Source organism: Helianthus annuus, chromosome 2 (genome assembly GCF_002127325.2).
Source record: "Helianthus annuus cultivar XRQ/B chromosome 2, HanXRQr2.0-SUNRISE, whole genome shotgun sequence".
NCBI classification, from domain to species: Eukaryota; Viridiplantae; Streptophyta; class Magnoliopsida; order Asterales; family Asteraceae; genus Helianthus; species Helianthus annuus.
In genome coordinates, this window is record NC_035434.2 from 114,299,284 (window position 1) to 114,314,616 (window position 15,333).

Below are 15,333 nucleotides of genomic sequence, written 5' to 3' on the forward strand. Positions count from 1 at the left end.
TTAATTTGCCTATTTGCACCTTTGCCCGCCTTAGCGTTCATCCCATTCTGTATTCACGGATCATCCTCTTCAAGATCTTAAGCTTACCTTGCACATAACACACTATTAGTTTCTTTCAAATACATAATCTAATACATACTTACACATTTTCGTTCCATTTCTACCTTTAGATCTTGATCGAGTCATGGATTGTACGGGTTCCTTATCACAAGAGCACACAGGTTTGAGTTCAAGTACTTATACTCTCGTACTTAATTCTCTCAAACCAGGGCTCTGATACCAACTTGTTACGCCCAAATTACACATTCCAAAATGTAATATTATCATACTATTATTTAACAAAATTCGGGCATGACCCGTTCGTAATAAGAACAATTCCCTGTAAGACTAACGCGTAATAACTTAAAATACGACGCAGCGGAAAACAAGAGCCCAAAAATTTCGTTCTTTAATAGACATATCAAACACATGAAAGTTCAAATGCGAAATGCCATATATTCATTAAAACGGATTTATAACGTTTTATAACATTGATACTTCAAAACCTATATAAGTTACACTATGTGACCATTCTACCCCGTACAATCCTTGCTCTCAACTCGAACTAAGTCCGCTTCACTTCAATAAAAGTAGAGAAAACCCAAGCGATACCTGTGGACACCACGTACAACCAAACCATTAGTTATTAACAAACCATTCAACATTAAACTATATAATAAAATTTCGTAGAGCATTCTATAAAGTAGTCGTGGAATTGTCCAAGCGCTTTCTTAAATACTCTTATCCAAATCCAGCTCCATTTCTTCATGAAGCCAACGACCCCATACCTACATTACATTCCAACTCAACGCACATCATTAGTATCCATAAATACTCGAACCCTTTGATACGTTCATGCATATGTCTTAAGCATTGAACATTCATTCACACATACATTCACACCTACGTACTTATTATCATACATACATACATATATATATGTGCGTACCTTCATTCATGCCAATGTTCCTTCCTTCGCAAAATCAATTAATCACGAATATATACACAAGCTTCTTTTACATGTAGGTTTATGCCGGAATGTCACATTCAAAACTTTACATAGTATAGACAATCTACGATTCAACCCACGTGGCCTTTGGATTCCTATACACATATACTTATAAAATTTCCTACACTAAAACGAAACAATCCGTTCATTCATTGACCGACAACCGAATCATATAAAACTTGTACCTAATGGTCCGGGAAATGTTCCCCTTACATAATGACTAAAATTCTTACCCAAGGTCTTAACCATAACGAATTTCATTTCATTACGCAACATATGCACATAAAATTCGACCCGTTTAAACCCACCAATTTACTTTCGGCTTAAATACAACCTTCTTCAATAATGAGGCATTATTGGCTTTGTACTTCTGATTATTACATGTTCTTTCATGATGTTTCGTAAACATAAGTATTAAAATCTATTAAACCTACTAAAAAGTGAATCGAAATTCACTTACCTCGAGTACTCCAATAAGTGTATTTGTCATCTTGCCTTATCTTGACCCGTTATCCTCCTATGCTTGACCTCTCCTTGACACGTTCCTATTATCTCATTCCATTACATCCATTCAATAGTTAGTATACATAATCATACGCATCACTAATCACACTTCTATTCACGTGTGAATCGCTTAACGAGTTCAACATGTATCATAATACTACAATGCTAATCAATCTAACAATTTATCATTCCATCATCACAACAGTCATACATGAGCTTCTAGCATGCATAATTATGTATTTACATCATGTTCGTTATTCTTTCAAAATTCCATACTTAGAATGATAACCTTTTCTAAGTTAGGCAACTTGCTTCATATGTTAAACATTTCATACCATTCTACTATTTTCTATCAACAACCCGTTTCGACCCGTTGGTGCAATCATATGCATAAACTAGTTGGTAAGTGTTTTAGACACTTAAAACAATCAAATAACTTACTAATAATTTATTAAAATCAGTAGTTCATGATTCATACAAATGTGCATAACAACACAACTATTTTTACTAAATGTTTATACTAAAATTTGTGCAGCAACTTTCTGCGCAGCAGCTGTTCACGGCACATTTTAACCCATTTATCTTCTGATTCAGTTCTTCATGTTCAAATATGATATGATCTACACTCAGAGATCTTTCTAAGCATATAAAGATCGTAACAATCGGACATTCCTATGATTTTATATGATTTTTACAAAATCAGCACAGAAGCTGAAATGCTTCCAAACAGCTTGCTGTCAAAACGAATTTACTAACTTTTCATGCTGTTTTGACCCACTAAATCTCATAACCAGCCTCTTATGACCAAATATGAAATGTAATATGCGAAACAACCTTTTCAACGATATATCATATGCCTTAAACCGAGCTACGGTTGATTTTATACGAATTTTTCAAAACAGGTGCGCAACAATAATTACTTCCAATCAGCTTTGTAAATCTTTGGAATTATGAACTAAATCTCGACTTTAAATCATCAATTCATGTTCACAATTTATGCTAAGCATCATAAACTTGTTAAAGACCATATGATACAATAATTCTCACAAATTCTTACATAGAACATGAACCACATTGAAACTACACATGCGTGAATGTATGTGTGCATTAGCTAATGATTCAAGCATTTCATCAAACGCTTGGTGTGCATACAACATTATAAACACATTGTACAAGCTCTTAATACATGAATTCAACCAATTCACATAATCATCTTCAACCAACATACATTCATACTTCAACTTCATATAAATTTCACTAACATAAAATTATTAGATTCCACCATACAACTAGCACAAATGGGTTTCACTATAATTCTTCATTATTACATTCTATACTTTTTCCCATCCATCATTATACATAATTCATCTAAAATCGTCACTTAGGCATTTCATCATACACTTGGTGGGCGTACCGTTAATTAAGCATAGTGTACAAGTATTTATAGCATAACTCTTCTTATTCACCTTCTAATCTAACAAGAATCAATCAAGTTCATAGCTTTCTTCCATCCTACACCATCTTAACTAATTTTTCTATCTCTATTCAAGATCATAGCATACATGCAAAACATTGGGTTTATGATTTCTTCACAACAATTGGGTAATATACTTAAATCACTCAATCAATCAGAAATCAAGCAAAGATTTCGAACCATTATGAAACCCTAACCCTCTATTACATATAATTTCCACATAATTTCATGATTGGGTGTAAACCCACTTCCTACAATTCATTCAAAACAGAAAATTCGACTTACCGCTTGTTGTACAAGCTTAGATGATTGAGGTTTCGAGTTCATGCATTAGTTTGGGCTCCTAATCTCTTTCAATTCTTGAGAATTTCATGAAGTTAGGGTTTGTCTTCTCCCCCCTTTGCTCTGATCGATCCACGCCATCACACCAGGGTGTGTGTTTTTATTTTATTTTTTTTCTTTTATTTATTAAACTTTCAACCTTTTAACAAGTTTAGTCCTCCTATTTACTTAGATATTTTATTTGTCATATAACCTTCCTTCTAATCAAGTTACTAACATATACATACTTAACTAGGTAAAATAATACATGACTAGACATCTTAAGTAACATAATTAATTTGCATAATTTTGGGGCGTTACAGTAGGGCTCTACATCCAGTCATGTGCCTAGAGCCTCCACTATCTACATACCATAAACTATCTAAGCATGCAGAAGCTCCCTTCACATCAAGTAACAAAATAGTTTAGGTGAGTCTCCAAAGCCAAAATGGCTTTGGATGGGGTCACAGACATGTCAGCCTCAAGTCCAGGAGAATGGTCAGTGGTTTGGGCAGTTTTTTGTAACCACTACTGAGGACCATTTCCTGTTAGATGATGATAACCATAAGGATGCCTATTTATTTTTGGTTTAGATGGCCTTTTGTATGCTTCATAACCATGAGGGACCTTTTGGTACAGTGGTTGACCATACCCTCTTGGGAATTGGTTTGCAGGTGGTGCATATGTTACTTGAACCTCTCTAGGAACAGAGGTTGCATTCAGCTGTTTTGTAACAGGTGTTTGGACAGAGACAAAGGTCTGTTTTTTTTTTTAGAAGTTGATTTTTGTGGACTCTCCAGTGTTTTTGATTTAATCTCTTTTCTTTTGATTTCAAAAGTTTTGAGATAAACACACTGTTGAGTTTGATGGTTCTTTTTCCCATAGATTGTGCAATGGGGTGCAGGCACAATCACACTAGTTTTGTTGATATCATACGCTTTTAGAAGAAAACAATCTTTAGTGACATGATTCTTCTTTTCACAGAAATCACAAAACAAGTTTTTGACTTTCTCTTTTCTCTTCTCTTTTTCAACCTCCTTTTCAACAGAGTTTATAACCTCTGCTGGGATGTCTTTCAAGGGAATGATTTTAACCTTGGGTGCTTTGACACCTTCAATTATTGAGAAGTCCATTGGCTTGAAATTTTCAAGAATGTCACACTCATCAGACCAGATAGGTTTAAACTGATATTTTTCAATTTCCTCAAAAGTTGAGGATCCTTCTGGTTTTTCTAAAACAGTTTTCTTTCCATTTTGATCACTGACTTTTATTTCTTGACCAGCAAAGTTTGTGGGAATTATTTCAACAAAGCTAGATTCATTTACAGCTTTTAATATGTCAAACTACAAACCCAATGCCAAGTTTGTGTTTTCAGAAACTTGGTCATTGTTTCTAAACACAATGCCAAATTTCATATTGCTTTTAATCTGATTTTCAAGCATCAACTCATAACTTTTACAAGATTCTACCCATTTCTCACAAGCATGGTTGTAAAAATCCCGACTAGGCACCGATTAATCACTGATTAATCTCGATAAAGTTTCGATTAATTACAATTAATCCCGATTATATCCGATTAATCCCCGGTTAATCCCGATTAATCGCTAGTCCCCACCTCACCGACCGACTAGCGACTAGCGATTTCTACAACCATGCTCACAAGTGATTTGGGTAGACTCAAGCTCCTTTTTACAACTCTGGTATTTTTTTACCATTGTTTGTAGTTGATCTTTGGTTTTGCTTGATTCATATTTAGACTGCTGATTTCATTTTCTTTTTCAACAATTTGGATTTTAACTCTTTAAAAGTTTTCTCAAATTGTACTTCATTTGTGAGTCCCAAAAAATTGTCAATCGGATATCACTAACACAATTTTAAGTGCGGAAAACTAATGAAAGTGACAAGAAAAAGAACAATCGAACTGATTAGATTGCACACGAGTATAAAACTCGTCTGGTACAATTAACAGAGAACTCGAAAATACTAAGAAGAACAGAAATGTGAACAGCAACCCTAAAATGAACTAGGCTCCCCCTATTTATAGTTACATAGGGTGACCTAATACAACCTGAGCCAAGCCCATATGCACACTACAAGCCCAAGACATTCAATTAGCCCACATGGCTTATCTCAATACTATCTAACCCACTAGAAAACTAAGCCAAATAGCTTATACTTGTGTTTGATAAAGATAAGCATAATCTTACTCAATTATATGGCCTTACATATATACACACACATGCATATAATGTTACGCTTAAGGTAAAATAGTTACGCAACTAATATATATATAAATATAATTACACACAATAATTACGCACTTGTAAAAGATAACTACATATAAAAATTACACAGCTTGTAAAAATATAATTTGCGTATGGTATTGATGTGGTTTAATTTTTAATTTAAATAATACGTGATTATACGCTTTATGGTGTTTGTGTTAGTGTGTTGCGTTCTCCACCGTATCGTATCAAATCGATTAATGAGTAATTACACAAATTGAAGACACAACTATCATAACAACTCCTTTGAATACCATGTTTGATCAAGAACTCATCAAACCCTATTATTTTTATGCATTGCCTTGGGATTGTTTTGGGCCATATAAGGTATGTTATTTATTTATTACTAGATATATATAATCTCTATGTGTGTGTCCTTTCTTGGTACATCTATGTCACACCCCAACCAATGGCGGAAACATCGGGATGAGACGAAGTGTGAAGATTGCTCGAGACATCATAACGCTAATAATTGTGACAAGTATTTAAATAATCGTTTCATTTCATTTCTAAAGAATCAAGTACAAGGTTTTGAAACAAAGTATAACAACATGAGTAATAAAATGATACAATACAAATACAATTCTTTCTAAGTGTGTATCTAAGCATCCTACTAGATTCCATGCATCGTCAACATCCACCTGTAACATGTTAAAATAAAGTTCAATGCAAAAGCAAAGGCGAGTATACAAGTTTGATATGTACATAGCAAAAGATAAGTTTGAACAATTCCTCATAGCAAGCATGTGATTCAAGATGAACATTTAAATATGGTATGTGTCTAACATATCAAACCAAGGAAACGCAATATGCTCATGACATAACCGAAGATAAAGAGGCGGGTCGTTAATCCTATAGCGCTACATATGTCACGGTTTGGCTCGTACGAAGTTAATGATAGATTTGACACATAAGATTAATCCAAGTTTAAAGCATCAAGCCATCACGTATACAAGCATGTTATAGGAATGTTCATGTGTTTAAGCAAAATGTTCATGTGTAAGTTTGTTGATAGATAAAACATGTTACACCCCAAAAGTGGTAAAAGTAAAAAGGGGGAATACGAGTATACTCACAAAATTTGCATATGCTTTCCGATTATCCAATGTGACAAAGTTGACGAGGTTGGAAGGTTGAATGCGTAAGGGTTTAAGTTCAAGCATGTTTGGAGTCGAGATTCGGAATGAAAGTGACATGAAAATATTATATCAAAATATTCATCTTCCCACATAACACTTGTATGACACTTGGTAACCACAAGGGTTATAATGATTTTATGAGTTGAACACCCATAAGAATCATAACAAGGTTTAGGTCCTTAGATGATAACCTACTACTTTAACAAATGAATATGATTTCAACATCAAAGATTCGAGTGTACATAGATAGTATTTAGGTCGTATATTATACACGTATTATTAAGTCCAAATGTTCAAGTATTCAAGTAAGAGGTAGAAGATTACATCTTCATTTAGGTACCTCAAGTTGGGTCATGGGTGTCATGGATGGGGTAGGAAGACAAGGCTTCCATTTAGGTACCCCTTTGATGTTCACCACTACACTTGATGTAAAAACAACCAATGAGGGTCATGAACTAAGGTCACTACAAGTATGTAAAGTAAACTAACTAATAGAAATCATCAAATCACGTGAGGATTGTATGTTTGGGACAACCCAAGTTGTTCCATAATCACTCATGTATCAAAGGCTATGTTTGACATGATTTGTGGGTTAAAACCCTAGACCAAACACCAAGTTTATGAGGTTTAATCCTCTGATTTTAAATGTCTCAACCATGTTTTTAAGCTTAACCAACCATAAGAGAGGTTGTAAGCATAAGGACATTGGTTTGAGTTGTGTTAAACACAAGTTGGATGAAGTTTACACAACTTTGTAACAAAACAGAAAGTTTTTGGTCAATTTCGGAGCAATTCCAGGTCTGATTTCTCCAAGGAGAAGTCAAGGAATCAAACTCCATGATTAACCAAGCAAATAGAAAGAAGAATCAAGTGTTTTCATTAAGAAATGAGCAAGTTATACCAAGTTTAGTGTAGAGGTATGAATCTGTCCGAAAATGCAGATTCTTGCTTGAATTTGGGAGTGTTTTGGTGAGATTTGAGAGTGGTGAAAGTGTCCAAGTGCTTGGGGAAGCTTGGGTACTTATAGGGAGGTGTTTAGGGTTGTTTAGAGGGGTTAACAAGTGCCAAAACTCGGTTTAAACTCGAAATCCCGCTCAAAAATGGAAGCTGGTCGTGACCATCCAACTTTCTGCAGATCAGGGACCTCACGCGGCCCGCCTGAGGTTTCAGGCTAAGTCCACGCGGGCCGCGAGCCACTTGTGGTTCTGAATAAGTTTCATTTTTTTACAATTTGGCCCCTGAAGTTGCGTAATTGATGCATTTAAGGGGTTTTAAGGGCCATTCTTGTCACAAAAGCATAGCTTGAGGTACATTTGAGTATGAGGAACATAATCAAGTATAATTAAGCGTACGAAGGTCGTATTCAAGTATCGTTTATGACCGAAATACGTTTTATGCGTAAGTTTCATGTATTTACAAGTTTAGCACCTAGTTTCCAAGAATTATGAATAAGCATAATTTGTTCCACGAAATTGAACGTATGAGCATATATAAAGTATGTATAACATGTGATTAACAAAATACGAGTTTTATTCATGATCCAAGTCTCGGATTTTACATCGCTTTTAATGAGAGAACGATTTCAAGACTACGAAGTTTCCAAAAATAGTTTTACAAACGATGGTTTCTAATTTTAGGAAGTATGAAAACGCGGGGCGTTACAGCCTCCCCTCCTTTAGGAAATTTCGTCCCGAAATTTATTCAAGAGGTAGACTTGAAGAGTTTTAGTAGAAATTTGAGACTTGAAAATTTTGAAATATTTTGAAAGGCGCAAAACTTTGGAGAACGATAAGGTAAATTTGTGAGTTAGTTTATTGCCTAAAATAATTTGAGGTGTCAGACATAGTTGAAAATATGTAGGTGCGTATACAGGTGAAGTGAGTTTAACCGCTTTGAGTAGCTTAAATGGGCGACGTATTTAAAAAGGTGACGTATTAAGAGAGAAGATGATGACAAATGGTTTGTATTTTGATGGGACGTGGTAACGGAATCACATTTGTAGAAGATTGTTTATTGAGTGAAACGAGAAGGTTTGGCATCTTAAATAAAGCTTTAAAGGCATACTAAAAATCCAGAATAGGAAGACTATTTTATAGGTAAGTTAGGACTCGAATGTTTAAACAAGCTTAATTGCGAATGCGGTTTGTATGAACTAAAAGGATAAGGAGAATAATACGAGTATAGAATGAACGAATGACTCTTAAAGAGTACAAGTATGAGATTAGCATAAATGTTGGATAGATGAACGTAGTGTGTTAAGGATGAAGTCTCGTCATGGATAATCGGATATAATGCGTTTGTGAGTTGCGTGAAGTTGTATTAGGTCCAAAAGGTCTGCAAAACACTGAATTTCTCATGGCACGTTCCTACGAAATTTTGGTAACATGGTGAAAACACTTATATATAGGAAGTACCAGCGGCGTATCCACCATGTTTTGACCACGTTACGTCCGTTTCGTATTCGGTGTCATGTTACGTTCCGTGTCTTACCATACACAGTAGTACACTCTATGGTTCTCATGCGCTTATCACTATAATCCCGTGTGCACCCGCGATTATATTGATCATCGCATGGTCCGCATAGCTTGTACTAGTTATGTATGAATTAGGGTATACATAAAAAAAGTTTAGAATGTGTACGTGTAAGAATGTAGTATGTAAGCAAGTCCATGCTTAAGTATGTATGGGACCCACATAAGCGAATCCCTCGGATTACGCTTGCGTACGGGTACGAATGTATGAATCATGAGTATGAATGAAAGTATGAGCATAAGTTTAAGTATGGATACGCGTGTATGTATAAGCATAACCATAAAACGTACAAGTAGTATGTGTATAAGCATAAGCATAATACGTATGAATATAAGTGTAGGTACGAATAATAAAATTACGTATATAGTGTATGTTGGGTCATCACGGATTTAAGTGTATAAAAGCGTTCAAAAGGTCGAGTATGTAAATACGAATGATATAAATGATGTTATCGTGAGGTAACGACCAAAATGTGTATGATGATATGCGTGTATAGTTGTTTAAATGAAACATTGAGTTTATCCTATCAAAATTAGATTGAGCTTGGTTTGAAACGTAGAATATAGTTGCATGTGTAAAAAGGATATAAGGTACTCATTGGTTAAGCATAATACGTCTTGTAAAGAATGGAAATGCTACTTTTGTTTTAAAAGAGTTTACGTAATCCAAGGATGGTCGGTCTCCAAGAAGTCTTCTTGCCCACGAGTTTTGTAAATTGGTGTAGGAAAAAGGTTTTCAATCAAAAGTAAGTTCATTTCATCAAACAAGAAATTATGAATTTAAGAGGTTCTTGTGAAAACGAGGATCCTTCGAAAAGATTTTTTAGCAAAGAACTTAGTGATTGTTAATAGTTCTAACAAATGATGTGTCGATGTTTGAAAAGAGTATTTGGTAAACGATCATATAACATCTAAAAGATCTTATAAGTAATTGAGAAAGGTTGGTAACGTGAGTGCGTTTTAGTGATTAAGTCGAATATGAAGTTCATGGGCAAGAGATTCATTGGACCGGTTAAATTGATAGGTAGCATTTCATAAGCTTTGGAAATTCGTGTAGTAAAACGTTTAAGACATGATTAAGAGTCTCGTGTATATGAGTTAAGTGAAAATAGGTTGTAAGATAAGGAGTACGTTTGATGAAACAATGTATTTTGAAATTATATAAGTAGGTATGTTGATAAATGATAAATGATCTAGGTATAAAATATGATCGAGTTTGCATAAAAAGATATTTTGAAGAGACGTTTTGGTAACGATCACCTAGGTAAGGGAATCACCCCTAACTCGTTGGTGAGGTCGTTCTTAAGAAAAGGGGAGTGGAGTTAATCTTCAAGGTAAGGAAATCACTCCTATCTCGATGATATGTCTCCGCTTGTCGTTACAAGGATTATGAATTAGATTATAAGAAATCATGCATATGTATAAATGTATGGAAAAGATTCAATATGTTGTGTATGTAAAAAGAGAATATCGAAAGTAAATTCAAATTTGAAAGATTGCATCGTATGAAATAAATAATAGAAACACATGTTTGATCAAAATTTGGATGGTTCCAAAACGGAACTTTGACTAACCAAAGTGGTCGAAAAGTCTCTTGAATTTGAGGAGCATGTTTTGGCCTAATAAGTAAAATACTCTCGCCGACAAGTCGGTTAACAGTATTTACCCTTCCGGTTACTACATGTCCCAAATCAATCGAAATTCCGAGACTTGGCGGGATTTATGAAAAAAAAATCAAGGAGTGGAACTAGTCGACAAGGTGCGGGTTTCACCCCTATCTTGACGATTTCGTATCCTAAGTGTGGTTGGTACTCGTCAGGTCAAAATTTAATTTCGACGCTTTGACGAGGGTCCACTAGAATTTGAAATTTGAACTTCTCCATCAAGGTGAGGATTTCACTCCTAACTTGATGGTGAATTTCGTGTAAAGAGAAAAGGAAAGTGGATGGATTGAGGGTTGTTCACCAAATTATGGGTTTCACGCCTATTTTGGTGAACTCGTCTCGTTTGTGTAATATGTGTGTTGTCGGATTTAGAATAACCGAGTAAAACACGTGAGGAAAAGTGTATATTAAAGATTAAACAAACAAGTATAACATGTCAAGAATATCACAATAAAAGTGAAATGATGAAACGAATATTAACGCATAAAAAGTATGTCAAGAACACACATAAAGGATAAAACGATGAAACAAGTATTAACACATAATAAAAATAAGTATAGCATGTTAAGTGTTAACACATAAGTGACACATATGCTTACAAGATCAAAAGAGAATAAATAAAAGCAAATAAGATAGAATGCTAGTAATTTCAAGTAAAACATACGAATAAAGCTCTAGAACTATAGACTAGGTTAAAGCATTCCTACTTTTCCTAATTCCCTATAGTTATGGCTCTGATACCAATCTGTCACACCCCAACCAATGGCGGAAACATCGGGATGAGACGAAGTGTGAAGATTGCTCGAGACATCATAACGCTAATAATTGTGACAAGTATTTAAATAATCGTTTCATTTCATTTCTAAAGAATCAAGTACAAGGTTTTGAAACAAAGTATAACAACATGAGTAATAAAATGATACAATACAAATACAATTCTTTCTAAGTGTGTATGTAAGCATCCTACTAGATTCCATGCATCGTCAACATCCACCTGTAACATGTTAAAATAAAGTTCAATGCAAAAGCAAAGGCGAGTATACAAGTTTGATATGTACATAGCAAAAGATAAGTTTGAACAATTTCTCATAGCAAGCATGTGATTCAAGATGAACATTTAAATATGGTATGTGTCTAACATATCAAACCAAGGAAACGCAATATGCTCATGACATAACCGAAGATAAAGAGGCGGGTCGTTAATCCTATAGCGCTACATATGTCACGGTTTGGCTCGTACGAAGTTAATGATAGATTTGACACATAAGATTAATCCAAGTTTAAAGCATCAAGCCATCACGTATACAAGCATGTTATAGGAATGTTCATGTGTTTAAGCAAAATGTTCATGTGTAAGTTTGTTGATAGATAAAACATGTTACACCCCAAAAGTGGTAAAAGTAAAAAGGGGGAATACGAGTATACTCACAAAATTTGCATATGCTTTCCGATTATCCAATGTGACAAAGTTGACGAGGTTGGAAGGTTGAATGCATAAGGGTTTAAGTTCAAGCATGTTTGGAGTCGAGATTCGGAATGAAAGTGACATGAAAATATTATATCAAAATATTCATCTTCCCACATAACACTTGTATGACACTTGGTAACCACAAGGGTTATAATGATTTTATGAGTTGAACACCCATAAGAATCATAACAAGGTTTAGGTCCTTAGATGATAACCTACTACTTTAACAAATGAATATGATTTCAACATCAAAGATTCGAGTGTACATAGATAGTATTTAGGTCGTATATTATACACGTATTATTAAGTCCAAATGTTCAAGTATTCAAGTAAGAGGTAGAAGATTACATCTTCATTTAGGTACCTCAAGTTGGGTCATGGGTGTCATGGATGGGGTAGGAAGACAAGGCTTCCATTTAGGTACCCCTTTGATGTTCACCACTACACTTGATATAAAAACAACCAAGGAGGGTCATGAACTAAGGTCACTACAAGTATGTAAAGTAAACTAACTAATAGAAATCATCAAATCACGTGAGGATTGTATGTTTGGGACAACCCAAGTTGTTCCATAATCACTCATGTATCAAAGGCTATGTTTGACATGATTTGTGGGTTAAAACCCTAGACCAAACACCAAGTTTATGAGGTTTAATCCTCTGATTTTAAATGTCTCAACCATGTTTTTAAGCTTAACCAACCATAAGAAAGGTTGTAAGCATAAGGACATTGGTTTGAGTTGTGTTAAACACAAGTTGGATGAAGTTTACACAACTTTGTAACAAAACAGAAAGTCTTTGGTCAATTTCGGAGCAATTCCAGGTTTGATTTCTCCAAGGAGAAGTCAAGGAATCAAACTCCATGATTAACCAAGCAAATAGGAAGAAGAATCAAGTGTTTTCATTAAGAAATGAGCAAGTTATACCAAGTTTAGTGTAGAGGTATGAATCTGTCCGAAAATGCAGATTCTTGCTTGAATTTGGGAGTGTTTTGGTGAGATTTGAGAGTGGTGAAAGTGTCCAAGTGCTTGGGGAAGCTTGGGTACTTATAGGGAGGTGTTTAGGGTTGTTTAGAGGGGTTAACAAGTGCCAAAACTCGGTTTAAACTCGAAATCCCGCTAAAAAATGGAAGCTGGTCGCGACCATCCAACTTTCTGCAGATCAGGGACCTCACGCGGCCCGCCTGAGGTTTCAGGCTAAGTCCACGCGGGCCACGAGCCACTTGTGGTTCTGAATAAGTTTCATTTTTTTACAATTTGGCCCCTGAAGTTGCGTAATTGATGCATTTAAGGGGTTTTAAGGGCCATTCTTGTCACAAAAGCATAGCTTGAGGTACATTTGAGTATGAGGAACATAATCAAGTATAATTAAGCGTACGAAGGTCGTATTCAAGTATCGTTTATGACCGAAATACGTTTTATGCGTAAGTTTCATGTATTTACAAGTTTAGCACCTAGTTTCCAAGAATTATGAATAAGCATAATTTGTTCCACGAAATTGAGCGTATGAGCATATATAAAGTATGTGTAACATGTGATTAACAAAATACGAGTTTTATTCATGATCCAAGTCTCGGATTTTACATCGCGTTTAATGAGAGAACGATTTCAAGACTACGAAGTTTCCAAAAATAGTTTTACAAACGATGGTTTCTAATTTTAGGAAGTATGAAAACGCGGGGCGTTACAATCTATTTAGAGATTAAATTATTTAAATTTTGTAAAATACTAAAAATCTTAAACATTAAACAATAAACTAGATATATATATATATATATATATACACGTTAAACGTTAAACAATAAACTAGCTAGTTTAACTCTTTCAACCTCAAAAGAAATCTTTTGACATATCAGATCCTAAGGTTGTATTTTACAACGGTTTTGGTCCCTGGCACTAACTTTGTTAGTTTTTTGCAGTTAAGTGTAAGTGTAATTAGGTCATTATATACCTTAGGGGTTGTTTTGATAACTACAAAGTTATTTTAATATTAAAAAGATTATTAATGCAATTACTCAAGTTTGTTTTATTTAGTTAAATTCACAATTATTATTTGACAAAATACATTTTAAATATACAAATAAATATGTATTTTCATTAACCGTTTGTTTTTTTATAAACGTCCTCTTAAAAATCATTTTTGTTTAACCTTGTTTTAACCGTCTATGGTTTTTAAAATTGTTTCTTTTTAAACCTTTTGTTTTTTAATAACGTTCTTTTTAAAGTTATTTGTTCTTTAAAGTTTTTCTTAAACATTTTATTTTATACTGTTCATTTTTAATCGTTTTTTAAACCTTTTTTAAACAATTCGTCTTTTAAGTCGTTCATTTTTAAAAGCGTTTCTTTTTAAACCATTCCTTTTAGAAGCATTCTCAAAATCGAAAGAAACTTTTTATTCAATTTAGTTATAGCCATTAGATAACTAATGGCTATAAAGAATTTTTTTTAAACAAGTGTAAGGTTTTAAAAAATTCACGAATTTAATAAACGAAAGGTTAAAAAATAAAGAATTTTGAACAAACAAATGGTTCAAAGAAATGAAAATTTTGAAAAGAGTAAATTGTCATTTTAGTCCCTGAGGTTTGGTCTAAATTGCCATTTTAGTCCAAAAAGTTTTATTTTCTCCTTTGGGTCCCTGACTTTCCCATTTTCTTGCCATTTTGATCATATTGCCTAACTCAGTCTAAAAATCTGGTTATAACCAGGGGTATTTTTGGCATAACTGTTGTGTAGTGATAACTAGGGATAGTTTACAACATAATTTATAAACCTCATAATAATTTAATGCTAAAAATACACCTAATTATAACCTGGTTTTCGACTAAGTTAGGCAATGTGATCAAAATGGCAAGAAAATGGAAAAGTCAGGGACCCAGAGGAGAAAACAAAACTATTTTGACT

The 15,333-nt window shown here is 34.2% G+C and overlaps 1 long non-coding RNA gene across 1 annotated transcript; it reads right to left on the bottom strand.

Moving 5' to 3' along the window:
* Positions 1-427: 427 nt before the first annotated feature.
* LOC110920721 lies at positions 428-3,475 on the bottom strand. Its single transcript, XR_002581872.2, has 2 exons — positions 3,312-3,475; positions 428-1,593 (listed from the first exon to the last, which is right to left on the bottom strand). It is a non-coding gene; the product is annotated as an uncharacterized LOC110920721 (long non-coding RNA).
* Positions 3,476-15,333: the final 11,858 nt, after the last annotated feature.